We start from the raw sequence: 16792 nt of genomic DNA on the forward strand, positions 1-16792 counted from the left end.
TAAGGTTGTGAGGATAAAATTAGTTCATAAGTGTAAGACACTTAAAATGGTACTTGACACTATAATAATGGTACCCACTGTAATAATTACAATACTTAGAGTTTTTATTAGGTTGGTTGGTAAGTTTTCTATTTTTCAGGTTTTTTTTTTTTTTTGCATTCTAAAAATCACATTTATTGAGTCATAAAATAGGTGTACAAACTACATCTATTTAAAGTATACCATTGAGTGAGTTTTGATAGGAAACTCCATGCAGGAATCCATCTCCACAATTGAAATACAGAACATTTGCATCGTCCCCAAAAGAGACCTCCTATAGCCCATTCCTATTCTGGCTAAAGCCCCAGGTAACTACTGATCTGCTTTTTGTTACTGTAGATTTGTTTACCTTTTTAGAATTTTATAAAAATGGGTATATCTCTGTTAATGAAAGCCAGGGAAGGTGCTTGGCATGTTCCAGGGTTCCCCACCTCAGCTCCTCTGTGAAGGTCTGGGGGAATGGGTATGACTAGGGTCACCAGAACATTGCAGGCTGTTGGAATTCTTGAGAGGAGTTTGTTAAGAGGGTCTGGGTAGTGCTGGTGCCTTAAGGTGGAAAGAATTAGCAAATTGAGGTAAATCTAGGAAGATAGAATATCTAGTAATGATAACTGAATCATATCTATCTGCCTACATAATTTCTGAAACATAAACAGGCAAAGACATAATTGGGCCATCATCATATGATATTGATACAGTAATTAGGGAGCTTGGGAAGATGGCAGAGTAGGAAGACCCTGAACTCACCACGTCCCGCATTCTGAGCTAGATACCATCCACATCCAAGTCAGTAAACCAGAGAGTGATCCAAAGACTCAGAACAAACTCCACAAGTAAATATAGAGAAGTTGCATCTGAAAGGTTGGAATGGTCAGAAAGGCAGAAAGAGGCTGCCTGTGGGAGGGAGGGAGCTGCACACACAAAAAGGATGAGGAACTGGCCCTTTAACCAGGGAACTCACATGGGGAAGACATCCCCATAGCATTTGGCTTTAAAAATCAGATGGGCTGAATTCTGTGAGTTTTTAAAACCAGTGAGTCTGGGAATGTGGAGCTTTGGAGGTCAGCTGATGAAGCACCAGGCAAGCCAGGAGGGCAAGTGATAGCTGGGTTGCTGCCCTTAGTGGCCTGCATGGAAAGGGACATAAAAACGGCAGTTTGTGCAACACCATGAGCAAACAGGAAATGAATCTGTTCATACTGATTTTGGAGTCTGTTGGGGGACCTTGAAAACAGAGTTTTCAAGTTTGAAAACAGAGTTGGCAGTCCCATTTTCTTCCCATACCCCCCAGTAGAAGCACAGAAACACATGGGGGAGGCAGAGTAGCATAGCCACTTGCTACCTAACCTGTTAGCAGTGCACTGGGCCCCGGGAAATTTTTGTTAAAGCTGTGTGCTAGGTACACAGCTGCCACCACACGTCACACATATCTGCCATGCTTTGCCCAGCTGTGTGCCCCCAGCCACCCTCATGTGTCTCACCCAGCTGCACGCTGGCCACAATTGTGTGCTGTGCCTGTGTGACTGGCCATGTGCCCCCAGGCCAGGCGCCACCAGACACCATTTTACACCACACCCAGTTGCATACCCCTGCTGCAGTTGCCTACCTTGCCCAGCCACCAGGTACACAGTTCTAGCCTAGCCCAGACACTGTGCCAGTCCCAGCTGCCACATCGTACCCAGCTGTGCATCCCCAGTCACAGCAGTGCTTCAGGGGATCCTGCATAGGACTAGTGGCCTACCGCAAATTTTGCTAACACCATTGCCCCCCTCCCAAGGTTCCCAGCAGGCACACCTCCCACCCCCACTGAGTTCACCTGCCTGAGTACCATTAATACCACAGCAAGCACACCCCACAACAGGCAGAGAGTCAGTGCAGACAACTGCACTGAAAGGAAAAGTGATTTAGACACAGCAGCAGAGCATAAGCAACACACATAGGATATTCTCCTGAAGTGCCAAGTTCCGGTGAACAGGGGAGACTGCACTCCAGGGCACTCTGGGAACTCTTTTTCATAAAGTCACTACTCTCAAGAACAGAAGATACAGTTGACTTAACACAGAGAAACACACAGAGCGGCAGACAAATTGAGGAGACAGAGAAATTTATGCCAAATGAAAGAACAGGACAAGGCCAAAACCAGAGATCCAGGCAAAACAGATATAAGTAACATGTCTAATAGGAAATTTTAAAAAGTGATTGTAAAGATACTCATTAGACTTGAGAAAAGAGTGGAAGACATGAGTGAGACCATTAAGATAGGAATAAGGAATAACAGTAGAGTCTACGGCTATACCACCCTGAACGCGCCCGATCTCGTCTGATCTCGGAAGCTAAGCAGGGTCGGGCCTGGTTAGTACTTGGATGGGAGGAATAACAGTAGAGATAAGGGCATAATAAGTGAAATGAGAAACACACTTGATAGAATGAACAACAGGATGAAAGAAGCAGAGGAACAAATTAGTGACCTGGACAACAGAGTAATGGACAGGAATCATGCTGAACAAAAGAGAGAAAAGAATTATGCAAAACAAGAATAGATTTAGAGAACTCTGACTCCATCAAGTGCAATAACATTCATATTATAGGAATCCCAGAAGAACAAAGTATCACAAAAAGCTTATTTGAAGAAATGATAGCTGAAAACTTCCCTAATCTGGGGAAGAAAACAGATATCCAGACCAGGACACACAAAGAATGCCTAACAGAATCAACAAAAGAAGACTAAAACATGTTATAATTAACTTTACAAAATACAGTAATACAGAAAAAAAATGATAAAAGCAGCAAGACAACAGAAGGGAAAACCCATAAGGCTGACAGGAGATTTTTCAACAGAAATTCTGCAAGTCAGAAAGTGGCATGATAAATTCAAAGTACTGAATGAGAAAAATCTGCAGCCAAGAATACTCTATCCAGTAAGGTCATCATTCATAGTAGAAGGAGGGATAAAGAGTTTCCCAGACAAACAAAACTAAATGAATTTGTGACCACTAAACCAGCTTGCAAGAATTATTAAGAGAGACTCGTTGAATGGAAAGGAGAGACCAAATGTGACAGTATAGAGGTAAGAAACAAATGCAGTAAAAATGAATACTTCTGTAAAATATCAGTCAAGGAACTCATAAAGAAAATGATATAAAATATAACAACATGTACTTACAATGTGGAGAGGAGAGGAGAAAAAAATGGGTTCAAACTTAAACAATCATCAAGTAAATATAGATTATTAAATGCAGAAGAGATTATGTACAAACCTAATGGTAACGATATATGAAAAGCCACTAATATATATGCAGAGAATAAAGAGAGAGAAGTTCAAATATATTACTGAATAAAATCAGCAAAACATGAAAGAGATAGAGAAAATCTTCAGAAACAGCTAGAAAACAAGTAATAAAATGGCAAGATATACTTATCTATCAATAATAAATTTGAATATAAATGGACAAAACATTACAATCAAAAGATGTGACAGAATGGATTAAAAAAATACACCTATCTATATGCTGCCTACAAGAGACTCATTTTATTTATTTAAATTTTAGTTAAAAAAATTTTTAGTTAAGATACAGTGCAATATTGGTTTCAGGAGTAGAATTTAATGATTCATCACTTATATTCAACACCTAGTGCTCATCCCAACAAGTGCCTCCTTAATACCTATCACCTATCTAGTCCATTACCCACCGTCTTCCTTCCATCAACCCTCATTTTGTTCTCTCTTTTTTTTTTAATGGAGATTTCAGTTTCCTTATTTTTTAAAATTTTATTTATTTTGAGAGAGAGAGAATGAGGGGGTGGAGGAGCAGAAAGAGAGGGGGACAGAGGATTCCAAGTGAGCTCTGTGCTGACAGCAGAGAGCCTGATGCAGGACTTGAACTCATGAACTGAGATCATGACCTGAGCCAAAGTCAGAAGCTTAATCAACTGAACCACCCAGGCACTCCTTGTTCTCTATCTTTAAGAGTTTCCTGGGGCGCCTGGGTGGCTCAGTCGGTTAAGTGTCCGACTTTGGCTCGGGTCATGATCTCACAGTTCATGGGTTCGTGCCCCGCGTCAGGCTCTGTTCTGACAGTTCGGAGCCTGTATCCCATTTCGGATTCTGTGTCTTCCTCTCTCTGTCTCTGCCCCTCCCCTGTTCATGCTTTGTCTCTGTCTCAAAAATAAAAAATAAACAGTAAAATAAATAAATAGTTTCCTGTGTTCCTTCTCTTTTTTTTCCAACCATTCCCATATGTTTGTCTATTTCATTTCTTAAATTCCACAGAGGACTGAAATCATATGGTATTTGTCTTTCTCTGATTTACTTATTTCACATAGCATAATACATTCTAGCTCCATCACATCATTACAAATGGTGAGATGTCATTCTTTTTGATGGCTGAGTAATATTCCATATATATATATATATATATATATATATATATATATATATATATATATATATATATATATGCCACATCTTTATTCATCAGTGGATGGACATTTGGGCTCTCTCAATAGTTTGGCTATTGGTGATAGTGCTGCTATAAACATTGGGGTGCATGTACTGCTTAGAATCCATATTGTATTCTTTGGGTAATAGTTTTGTTTCTTGTGTTGTGAATTTTAGCCATTCTGACAGGTATGAGGTGGTAATGGTTTTGATTTGAATTTCCCTGCTGATGAGTGATGTTGAGCTATCTGGATTTCTTCTTTGCAAGGTGTCCATACATGTCTTCTGTTCATTTCTTAACTGGGTTGTTGGGTTTTTGGGTGTTGAGTTTGATAAGTTCTTTATAGATTTTGGATAATGGCCCTGTATCAAATATGTCACTTGCAGATGTCTTCTTGCATTCTGTAGACGGCCTTTTAATTTTGTTGATTTTTCTTTGCTGTGCAGAAGGTTTTTTTTTTTTTATCTTGATGAGGTGCCAATAGTTCATGTTTGCTTTTGTTTCTCTTGGCTTTGGTGATGTGTCTGATAAGAAATTGCTATGGATGAGCTCAAAGAGGTTGCTGCTTGTCCTTCTCAAGGATTTTGATGGTTTTCTGTGTCACATTTAAGTCTTTCATCCATTTTTAATTTATTTTTATGTATGATGTAAGAAAGTGGTCCAGTTTCGTTCTTCCACATGTTGCCATCCAGTTTTCTCAACACCATTTGTTAAAGAGGCTGTCTTTTTTTTCATTGGATATTCTTTCCAGTTTTGTTGATTAGTTGACCATATAGTTGCAGGTCCATGTCTGGGTTTTCTGTTCTGTTCCATTGATCTATGTGTCTGTTTTTGTGCCAATACTATACCGTCTTGATAACTACAACTTTGTAATATTGCTTGAAATCCAGAATTGTGATGCCTCCAGTTTTGTTTTTCTTTTTCAGGATTGCTTTGGCTCTTCGGCTCTTTCAAGGTTCCATACAAATTTTAGAATCATTTGTTGTAGTTCTGCCAAAGATGCTGGTGGTATTTTCATAGAAATTGCATGAAATGTGTAGATTGCTTTTGGTAGCATAGGTGTTTTAACAATGTTTGCTCTTCCAGTACATGGGCATGAAATGCTTGTCCATTTATTTGTGTCCTCTTCAATTTCCTTCATACGTGTTCTATAGTTTTCAGAGTACAGACCTTTTACCTGATTATTTAGTTTATTCCTAGGTGCCTTATTGTTTTTGGTGCAGTTGCAAATGGGATTGATTACTTAATTTCTTTTTCTGCTGCTTTGTTATTTGTGTATAGAAATGCAATGGATTTCTGCACATTGATTTTATATCCTACAACTTTGCTGAATTCATGTATTCTAGCAATTTTTTGGATACTACATAGAATATCATGTTATCTGCAAATAGTGAAAGTTTGATTTCTTCCTTGCTGATTTGTTTATTATTTGTTCCTTTATTTCTTTTTGTTGTCCGATTGCTGAGGCTAAGACTTCCAGTAGTATGTTAAATAACAGTGGTGAGAGTGGACATCCCTGTCTTGTTCCCTACTGTAGGGGAAAGGCTTTCAGTTTTTCCCCATTGAGAATGCAATTAGCTGTGAGTCTTTTGTATATGCCCATTATCATGTTGAGGTATGTTACATCTATCCCTACATTGTTGAGGGTTTTTATTAGGAATGGATGCTGTCTTTTGTCAAATGATTTTTCTACATCTATTGATAGGATCGTATGGTTCTTATCCTTTCTTTTATTAATGTGGTATATCAGATTGATTGATTTGGAAATATTGAACCATCCCTGCAGCCCAGGAATAAATCCTACTTGATAAGAATTAAAAGAATTATTCTTTTAATGTACTGTTGAGTTCAATTTGCTAGTACCTTGTTGAGAATGTTTGCATCTGGATTCATCAGGGTTATTAGCCTATAACTCTCCTTTTTAGTGGGGTCTTTGTCTGGTTGGGAAATCAAGGTAATGCTGGCTTTGTGGAATGAGTTTGGAAGTTTTCCTTACATCTACTTTTTTGGAACAATTTGAGAATAGGTATTAACTCTTCTTTAAATGTTTGGTAGAATTGGGCCATGTGGCCCAGGACTCTTGTTTATTGGGAAATATTTGATCACTGATTCAATTTCTTTGCGGGTTTTGGGTCTGCTCAGAATTTCTGTTTCTTTCTGTTTCAGTTTTGATAGTTTGTGAGTTTATAGTAATTTGTCTATTTCTTCCAGATTGCCCAGTTTGTTACATATAATTTTTCATAGCATTCTCTTACAATGTTTTGTACTTCAGGCTTTATTTGCTGTTCCTTTTCTAGCTCCTTTAGGTGTAAGGTTGGATTGTGTGTTTAGGACCTTTCTAGCTTTAAGAAGCTTGGTAAGCCTGAATGGCAATATAGTTCCCTCTTAGCACTGACTTTGCTGCATTCCAAAGGATTTGGGCTGTCATGTTTTCAATTCTATTTGCTTCCATGTATTTTTTTTTTACTTCTTCTTTAATCTCCTGATTAATTCTTTAGTAGGATTTTCTTTAACCTCCATGTATTTGAGGGCTTTCCAAATCTTTTTTTGTGACTGACTTCACATTTCATAGTGTTGTGATCCAAAAATATGCATGGCATGGTCTCAATCTTTTTATACTTGTTGAGGGCTGATGTGTAACTCAGTATGTGATATAATCTTAAAAATGTTCCAATACGCTGGTTTCTCTTCAGATCAAATAAGTTTTTCACCTTTTATTAAAAATGTTCCATGGGCCCTGGAAAAGAATGTATAAGTCACTGCTTTAGGATGAAACGTTCTGAATATATCTGTTAAGTCCATCTGGTCCAGCGTGTCATTCAAACCCATTGTTTCCTTGTTGATTTTCTGCTTAGGTGAACTATCCATTGTTGTAAGTGGGTGTTAGAGTCCCCTACTATTACTGTATTATTATCAATGAGTTTCTTTATATTTGTTACTAATTGATTTATATATTTGGGTACCCCCATGTTGGGACATCAATATTTATTATCATTAGCTATTCTTGATGGTGTAGACCCCTTAGTTATGATTATAATGCCCTTCTTCATCTCTTGTTACAGTCTTTAAAATCTAGTTTGTCTGATATAAGTCGGGCTACTCTAGCTTTCTTTTGATATCTATTCACAACATGGGTGCTTCTCCATCCCATCACTTTCAATCTGCAGGTGTCTTTAGGTCTAAAATGAGTCTCATGTAAGAAGCATGTAGGTGGATTTTGTTTTTTAATCCAATCTGATACCCCGTGTCTTTTGATTGGAGCATTTAGTACATTTACATTCAGAGTGATTAGTAAAAGATATGAATTTAGTGCCATTGTATTCCTTGTAGTGTTTCTAGTGATATTCTTTGGTTCTTCCAGTCTTTATTGCTTTTGATCTTTTTTTTTTCCCCCTCTACTCAAAGAGTCCCCCTTAAAATTTCTTGCACACTGGGTTAGTTAGGTCACGAACTCCTTTAGTTTTGTCTCAGAAACTCTTTATCTCTGCTTCTATTCTGAATGACAAACTTGCTGGATAAAGAATTCTTGGCTGCATATTTTTCCCATTCACCACATTGAATATTCCCTGCCAACCGTCTTGCCTGCCAATTTTCAATGGACAGGTGTGCTGCTGACCTTATGTATCTACCCTTGTGGTTAAGAACCTTTTGTCCCTAGCTGCTTTCAGAATTCTCTCTTTATCTTTGTATTTTGCAAGTTTTCACTATGATATGTTGTGTTGCTGACTTTTTTTTTTGATTTTGAGGGGAGTTCTTTTTGCCTCTTGGACTTGAATGCCTGTTTCCTTCCCCAGATTAGGGAAGTTCTCAGCTATAATTTGTTCAGATAAAACTTTTGCCCCTTTTTTCCCACTCTTTTTCTTCTGAGACTCATATGATATGGATATTATTTCACTTTATGGAATAGCTGAGTTGCCTAAGTTTACCTCCATGACCTAATACTTTTCTTTCCTCTTCTTTCCAGCTTCATTTTTCCCCATAATTTTATCTTCTATATCACCTATTCTCCTCTGCTCCTTTAATCCTTGTGTCTGTATCCACTCAGTTTTGCATCTCAGTTATAGCATTTTTATTTCAGCCTGACTAGGCATTTTTTTTTTCAAGCCCAGCTAGTGGTCCTATGACTTTTGTTCTAAGTTCTTGTTCAGACATATTGCTTATATATGTTTTATTTATTATTATTTTTTTAATGTTTATTTATTTTTGAGAGAAAGAGCATGAGCAGAGGAAGGGCAGAGAGAGAGGGAGACGCAGAATCTGAAGCAGGCTCCAGGTTCCGAGCTGTCAGCACATAACCCGACATGGGGCTCAAACTCACAAACCACAAGATATGACCTGAGCCAAAGTCAGACGCTTAACCAACTGAGCCACCCAAGCACCCCTGCTTATATCTGGTTTAAGAAGTCACTGGCTGTGATTTCTTCTTAACCTTTCTTTTAGGGAGAATTCCTTCATCTTGTCATTTTGGCTAAGTCTCTGTCTTTTGCATGTTGGAAATCTTGTCCTGTTTCCTGCACCTGACAGTACTGCTGTATTAAAAAGGGGTCATACATTGTCCAGGACTTGGCACTTCAGGAATTGTTTCTGGTGTATGTTGTGTGCACTCTAGTGTTGCTTTTTGACTGCTCTTTCCCACTGCTCAGTCCTCTACAGAGCTCCTCCTTGCTTGCAGTGATGGAATAAACTAGGCATGCTTTGATTTGTTTGTTAAAATAAGCCTGGCCGGGGGGTGGGGGTGGGGTGGGGGTGGGGGGCTAATCACACACCCCCAAAAAAGGGAAAAAAGAAGAAATGAAAAAGAAACAAACAGACAATCAAAAAGCTATACACCTGATTCCAAAGAAAAATAATGGGGGAGGGAGGGGGAGAAAAAGAAAAAAAAGAAGGCTGATCCAACAAAAGGGAAAAGGAAATGATAAAACCAAACTAAAACAAACAAAAAACTGTAAGATTGATTCCAAAAAAATAAATAAACAAAAGGAAAAAAAGTAAGCCTTCCTATTTCCTCCAGAACTGCAGGTGACGCTTTGAAGCACTCTATGATAGTAGATTTGGTTCATACAGAGTACTGCCTGTGGTGGTGTTCTGGAGGAGAGACATGCTACACTGATTCAGAGTGAGACCTGCCCCAGCAAATATGCACTTGCCAGGCACAGTGGGGTGGGGTTTGGTGTAAGGGTGTCCCGCCTCCACTGGGGCTGCTGTGCTGCTCTCTGAAGTCCCACTGTATTGGGTGTGAGTGGGAAAATTGTGCCACCCTACTCTTGTCCCAGGACAGGGGTTCTTAAACCCCCTACTGTTCAGTAAGCCCTCACATAATAGAGAGCAGTCAGGCTCTGCACCACAGCCCTTCTGCATTTTATGTTTAATGTGCAGCTGGGATTCAAAACTTCAAATCTTAAAGGACCCAGCACCACAAAGACTGCCACCCTTCTCTGTGCTTTGTCTCATGTCCTTTGTCACAGAAGAACAGTCCCACGCCTATGCACTGTGCAGAACATATGGTGTAGCCCCCTGAAAAGCAGCAACCAGGTTATCTGCCCTCTGTGTGCGCCTCTGTCCTCTGCCAATGAGGGGCCTCTTGCTGGTCCCTGCAGGGTCTTTTGTCCTCGGAGAGGCAGTATACCCTTTTCCAAATGTACTCCAAGGGGAATGTTGTCTACCAGTGCAACCCACCACTCTCTGCACTCCAGGGCCAGTTCCCTCCTTCTCAGGAGTGCACACCACATTTCCAACCTAGAGAAAGTCTTGCACTTTCAAAACCTCAGAATTTGAGCTGCACATGCTGTTTGCAAATAGTGCACAACACTCAGTACCCCTCACTCCCTACTCCATGGTCTGGAGAGGTTTTCATCTTGTGCAAAACGCCTCACTCTCTCAACCTTTATCTCTTTCTCTCCCTATAGAAAGGGTTCCCTCTCCTCCGCAGCACCACTGTTTTTCTCTCCCCTCAATTCACTTCCACACACCTCACACCTGCCACACTGTGTCCTAACAACTGTGGAGATCTTTATGCCAGTTCCTAAATTGACTTCCTGGGTATTCCAAGTCATTTGACCTCAATGCACCTGTGTTTGAGGGATGAGGAAAGCCTAGGGTCCCCCTACTTCTCCACCATCTTAACTCCTGAGACTTATTTTAGAACTAAAGACAACTGCAGATTGAAAGTGAGGGGATGGAGAACCATCTGTCATACAAATGGATGTCAAAAGAAATCTGGAGTGCCAATACTTATATTGGACAATCTAGATTTTAAAACAAAGACTAATAAGAGACAAAGAATGACAGTATATAATCATAAAGGGAGCGATCCAACAAGAAGATACAACAATTCGTTGTATGCACCCAACATGGTAGCACCAAAATATATATAACAGTTAAAACAAACATAAGGGAACTAATTGATAGTTCCCTCATCAAATGACACACTGGACCAGATGGATTTAACAGATCTATTCAGGACATTCTATCTTAAAATAGCAGAATACACATTCTTTCCAAGTGCACGTGAAACATTCTCTAGAATAGATCACATTAGCCCACAAAACCAGCCTCAGTAAATTCAAGTAGATCACAGCCTTGCATACCATGCGTCTTTTCTGACTATGACACTATGAAACCAGAAGTCATCTGTAAGAAAAACTCTGGAAAGACCACCAATACATGGCGGTTAAATGTCATGCTACTAAACAATTAATAGGTCAACCAGGAAATAAGAGAGTACACGGTAACAAATGAAAATGAAAACAATGGTTCAAAACCTTTGGGATGCAGCAAATGTGGTTCCAAGAGGGAAGTCTATAGTAATACAGGCCTAGTTCCAAGAAACAAGAAAAATCTCAAACAACATAACGCCCCTCAGGAGCTACAAAAAGAACAACAAACGAAACCTGAAACCAGCAGAAGAAAGGAAATAATAAAGATGAGAGCAGAAATAAATAATAAAGAAACTAAAGAGACAACAGATCAATGATACCAGGAGCTGGTTCTTTGCAAAAACCAATAAAATTGATAAACCTTTAGCCAGATTTATCAAGAAAAAAAAAAAAAAGGACTCAAAAAAGTAAAATCACAAACGAGAGAGGAGAAATAACCAATACGGCAGAAATACAATCATAAGAGAATATTATTAAAAAGTGTATGCCAAAAAAGCCAAAAAAAAAAAAAAAGCCTTTATGGCAACAAATTTGACAACCTGCAAGAAATGGATAAATTCCTAGAAACATATAAACTACTAAAACTGAAACAGAAAGAAATAGACTTTAAACACACTGATAACCAGCAAAGAAGTTGAATCGGTAATCAAAAAACTCCTAACAAATTAAAGTCCAGGGCCAGATGGTGTTACAGGCAAATTCTAACATTAAAGAACAGTTAATACCTATTCTTCTTAAACTATTCCAAAAAGTAGAAAAGGAAGGAAGGCTTCAAAATTTATTCTATGAGGCCAACATTACCCTGACACCAAAACTAAAAAAGCGAATGATAGGCCAATATCCCTGATGAATGCAGATCTCAATATAATACTACCGAACTGAATTCAACAATACCTTAAAAAAATTTTCACAATGAATTGGGACTTATTCCTGGATTGCAAGGGTGATTCAATATTTGCAAATCAGTCAACATGATGCATCAATAACAGAAAAGACAAAAACCATATGATCACTTTAACAGACATAGAAAAGGCATTTGACAAAGTATAACATCCATTCATGATGAAAAGTCTCAACAAAGTATGTTTAGAGGGAACATACCTCAACATAATAAAGGCCATCTATGAAAAACCCACAGCTAGTGTCATCTTCAATGAGGAAAAACAGAACTTTTCCTCTATGGTCAGTAACAAGACAGAATGTCCACTCTCACCACTGTTATTTAATATATTACTGGAAGTCCTAGCCACAATCAGACAACACAAATAAAAGGCATCCAGATTGGCAAGGAAGAAGTCAAGCTTTCACTATTTGCATGACATGATGCACTATATAGAAAATCCAAAAGACTTCACCAAAATAATTGTTAGAATACAATTCATTAGATACATGAATTCAGTAAAGTTGAAGGATACAAAATCATTGTACAGAAATCTGTTGTATTTGCATACAACAATAATGAAGCAGCAGAAAAGAAATTGAGAAATCAAGCCCATTTATAATTGCACTAAAAACCATAAGAAATGAACCTAACCAAAGAGGTAAAAGATTTTTACTCTGAAAACAATAAAACACTGATGAAAGAAATTCACGGTGGCATGAAGAAATGGAAAGACATCCCATGCTTATGGATTGGAAGAGCAAATCTTGTTAAATTGTTTATACTACCGAAGCAATGTATACATTTAATGCAATCCCTATCAAATCAGAGAGCTAGAACAAAAAACCCCAAATTTATGTGAAACCACAAGAGACTCTGAGTAGCTGAAGCAGTGTTGAAAAAGAAAACCAAAGCTGGAGGCATCACAATTCTAGATTTTAAGTTTTATTACAAAGCTATAGTAAACCAAACAATATTGTACCAGTGAAAAATAGGCACATAGATCAATGGAGCAGAATAGAAAATCCAGAAATAAAACCACAATTATATGGTGAATCTTCAACAAAGCAGAAAAGAATATCCAATGGGAAAAACACAGTCTCTTCAACAAAATGTGTTGGGAAAACTGTTCAGCAACATACAAAATAATGAAACTAGGCCACTTTCTTACACCATACATAAAAATAAATTCAAATGGATGAAAGACCTAAATGTGAGGCCTGAAACCATGAAAATCCTAAAAGAGAACATAGGCAGTAGCCTCTTTGACATTGGCTGTACCAACTACCTACTAGATACGTCTCCTGAGGCCAGAGAATCAAAAGCAAAAATAAACTACGGGGCTACATCAAGATAAAATCTGCACAGCAAAGAAAACAATCAATAAAACAAAAAACGTCCTATAGAATGGGAGAAGATATTTGCAAATGACATGTCTGATTAAGGACTAGTATCCAGAATATATTAAGAACTTCTAAAATTCAACAGTCAAAAAACAATGAATCCAATTACAAATGGGGGAAAGACATGAACAGACATTTCTCCAAAGAAGACATACAGATAGCCAACAGACATGAAAAGATGCTCATCATCACTTACTATCAGGGCAATACAGATCAAAACTACTATGAAATATGACCTCACACCTGTCAGAATGGCTAAAATCGGTAACACAAGAAACAACAAATGTTGGTGGATGTGGAGAAAGGGGAACCCTCTTGAAATGTTGGTGGAAATGCAAACTAGTCCAGCCACTCTGGAAAGCAGTATAGAGGTTTCTCAAAAAGTTAAAACTAGAACTGCTTCATGATACAGCAATCACACTACTGGGTATTTACATAAAGAGTACAAGAAGACTAATTCAAAGGGATGCATGCACCCCTATGATTATACCAGTATTATTTACAATAGCCAAGATATGGACACAGCCCAAGTGCCCATTGATTCATGAATGGATAAAGAACAAGTGTATATATGTATACAATGGAATAGTATTCAGCCATACAAAAGAATGAACTCTTGCCATTTGCAACAACATGGACTGAGCTAGGGAGTATAATACTAAGTGAAATAAAACAGAGAAAGACAAATGCCATATGATTTCACTCATATGTGGAATTTATGGGAAAAAATGAGTTAAGGGTAAAGAGAGACAAACCAAGAAACAGACTCATAGACTCATATAGAGGACAAACTGATGATTACCAAAGGGGAAATGGGTGGGGTGTGGGCTAAGTAGGTGATGGGGTTTAAGGAGTACACTTGTGATGAAGAAACGTTACACATGTTGTGTAATGTATAGAATTGTTGAATCACTATATTGTACACCTGAAAGTAATATAACACTGTGTATATATATATTAACTAGCTGGAATTAAAAGAAACTTAAAAATATAAAAATAAAATCATATGTCAAAAACATTTTTAAGATAATTTTCTATTTTAATTTTTGCAATATTAGGAATATTTTTTAAGTTTATTTATTTTCAGAGAGAGGGAGAGAGGATCCCAACCAGGCTCCTCACTGCCAGTGCCAGAGCCCAATGTGGGACTCAAACTCATGAATCATGAGATCATGATCTAAGCTGAAACCATGAGTTGGACACTCAACCAACTGAGCCACCCAGGCACCCCAGGAATTTTTTTTTAATTGAAGAACAATTAACATACAGTTTTATCTTCCAAACTCATTCTACAAGGTCAGCATTACCTTGATTCCAAAACCAGACAATGATCCCATTATAAAGGAGAATTACAGGCTGATATCCCTGATGAACATGGATGCAAAAACTCTCAACAAGATATTAGCAAATCAAATCCAACAGCTCATTAAGAGAATTAGCCACCATGATCAAGTAGGATTTATTCCTGGGCAGCAGGGATGGATCAATATTTCCAAATCAATCAATGTGATACACCACATCAATTTTTTAAAAAAAGAATAGGAAGCATATGATTCTCTCAATAGATGCAGAAAAAGCATTGGGCAAAAGACAGCATCCATTCTTTAAAAAAATTTTTTTAAATATTATTTTTGAGAGAGAGAGAGAGAGAGAGACAGAGAGCAAGCAGGGAAGGGGCAGAGAGAGAGGGAGACACAGAATCAGAAGCAGGCTTCAGGCTCTGAACTGTCAGCACAGAGCCCCATGCAGGGCTCGAACTCAGACTGCAAGATCATGACCTGAGCTGTAGTCGGCTGCCCAACCAACTGAGCCACCCAGGCGCCTCTACATCATCCACTCTGGATAAAAACCCTCAACAAAGTAGGGATAGATGGAAATACCTCAGCATCATAAAGACCGTACACAAAAGACCCATGGCTAATATCCTCAGTGGGGAAAAATTGAGATCTTTTCCTTTACAGTCAGGAACAAGACAGGGATGTCCAATCTCCCCATTGCTCTTTTCTTACCATTACTCATTAACATAGTACTGGAAGTCTTAGCTTCAGCACACAGACAACAAAAAGAAAAAATGGCATCCAAATCAGCAAGGAAGAAGTCAAACTTACACTATTCACAGATGACATGATACTCTATATGGAAAATCTAAAGACTCCATCAAAAAATTTTCTAGGGGCACCTGGGTGGCTCGTCGGTTAAGCGTCCAACTTCGGCTCAGGTCATGATCTCACGGTCCGTGAGTTCGAGCCCCGCATCAGGCTCTGTGCTGACAGCTCAGAGCCTGGAGCCTGTTTCAGATTCTGTGTCTCCCTCTCTCTCTGCTCCTCTCCTGTTCATGCTCTGTCTCTCTCTGTCTCAAAAATAAATAAACGTTAAAAAAAAATTAAAAAAAAAAATTTTCTAGAATACATGAATTCAGCAAAGTTGAAGGAAATAAAATCAACTTATGGAAATCTGTTGTATTTCTATACACCAATAATGGCACAGCAGAAAAAGAAATCAAAGGATCAATCCCATTTACAACTGCACCAAAACCATAAGATACCTAGGAATAAACCTAACCAAAGAGGTGAAAGATCTGTACCCTGAAAACTATAGGACACTAATGAAAGAAATTGAGGAGAACACAAAGAAATAGGAAAATATTCCATGCTCATGGATTGGAAGAACAATCATTGTTAAAATGTCTATACTACCCGAAGTAATCTACACATTTCATGCAATCCCACTAGCATTTTTTGCAGAGCTAGAACAAGCAATTCTAAAATCTGCATGGAACCACAAAAGATCCTGAATAGCTAAAGTAATCCTGAAAAAGAAGAGCAAGGCTAGAGGCATCATACTTCCAGACTTCAAGCTATATTACAAAGCTGTACTCCTAAAGACAGTATGGTACTCACAGAAAAACAGACATATAGATTAACGGAACAGAATAGAAAACCCAGACATGGAACCACAATTATATGGTCAGTGAATCTTCAACAGAGCAGGAAAGAATACCCAATGGAAAAAACATTCTCTTCAACAAATGGTGTTGGGAAAACTGACAGCAACATGAAGAATGAGACTGGACCACTTTCTTATACACAAAATAAATTCAAAATGGAAGAAAGACTTAAATCTGAGACAGGAAGCCATCAAAATCCTAGAGGAGAACACAAGCAGCAACCTCTTTGACCCCAACCATAGCAACTTCTTACTTGAAACATCTCCAGAGGCAAGGGAAACAAAAGCAAACATGAACTATTGGCACCTCATCAAGATAAAAAGCTTCTGCACAGTGAAGGAAACAATACTAAAAGGCAGCCTACAGAATGGGAGAAGACATTTGTCAATGGCATATCTGATAAAGGGTTAGTATCCAAAATCTATAAG

The sequence above is a fragment of the Neofelis nebulosa genome, chromosome 5, assembly GCF_028018385.1.
Source record: "Neofelis nebulosa isolate mNeoNeb1 chromosome 5, mNeoNeb1.pri, whole genome shotgun sequence".
NCBI classification, from domain to species: domain Eukaryota; kingdom Metazoa; phylum Chordata; class Mammalia; order Carnivora; family Felidae; genus Neofelis; species Neofelis nebulosa.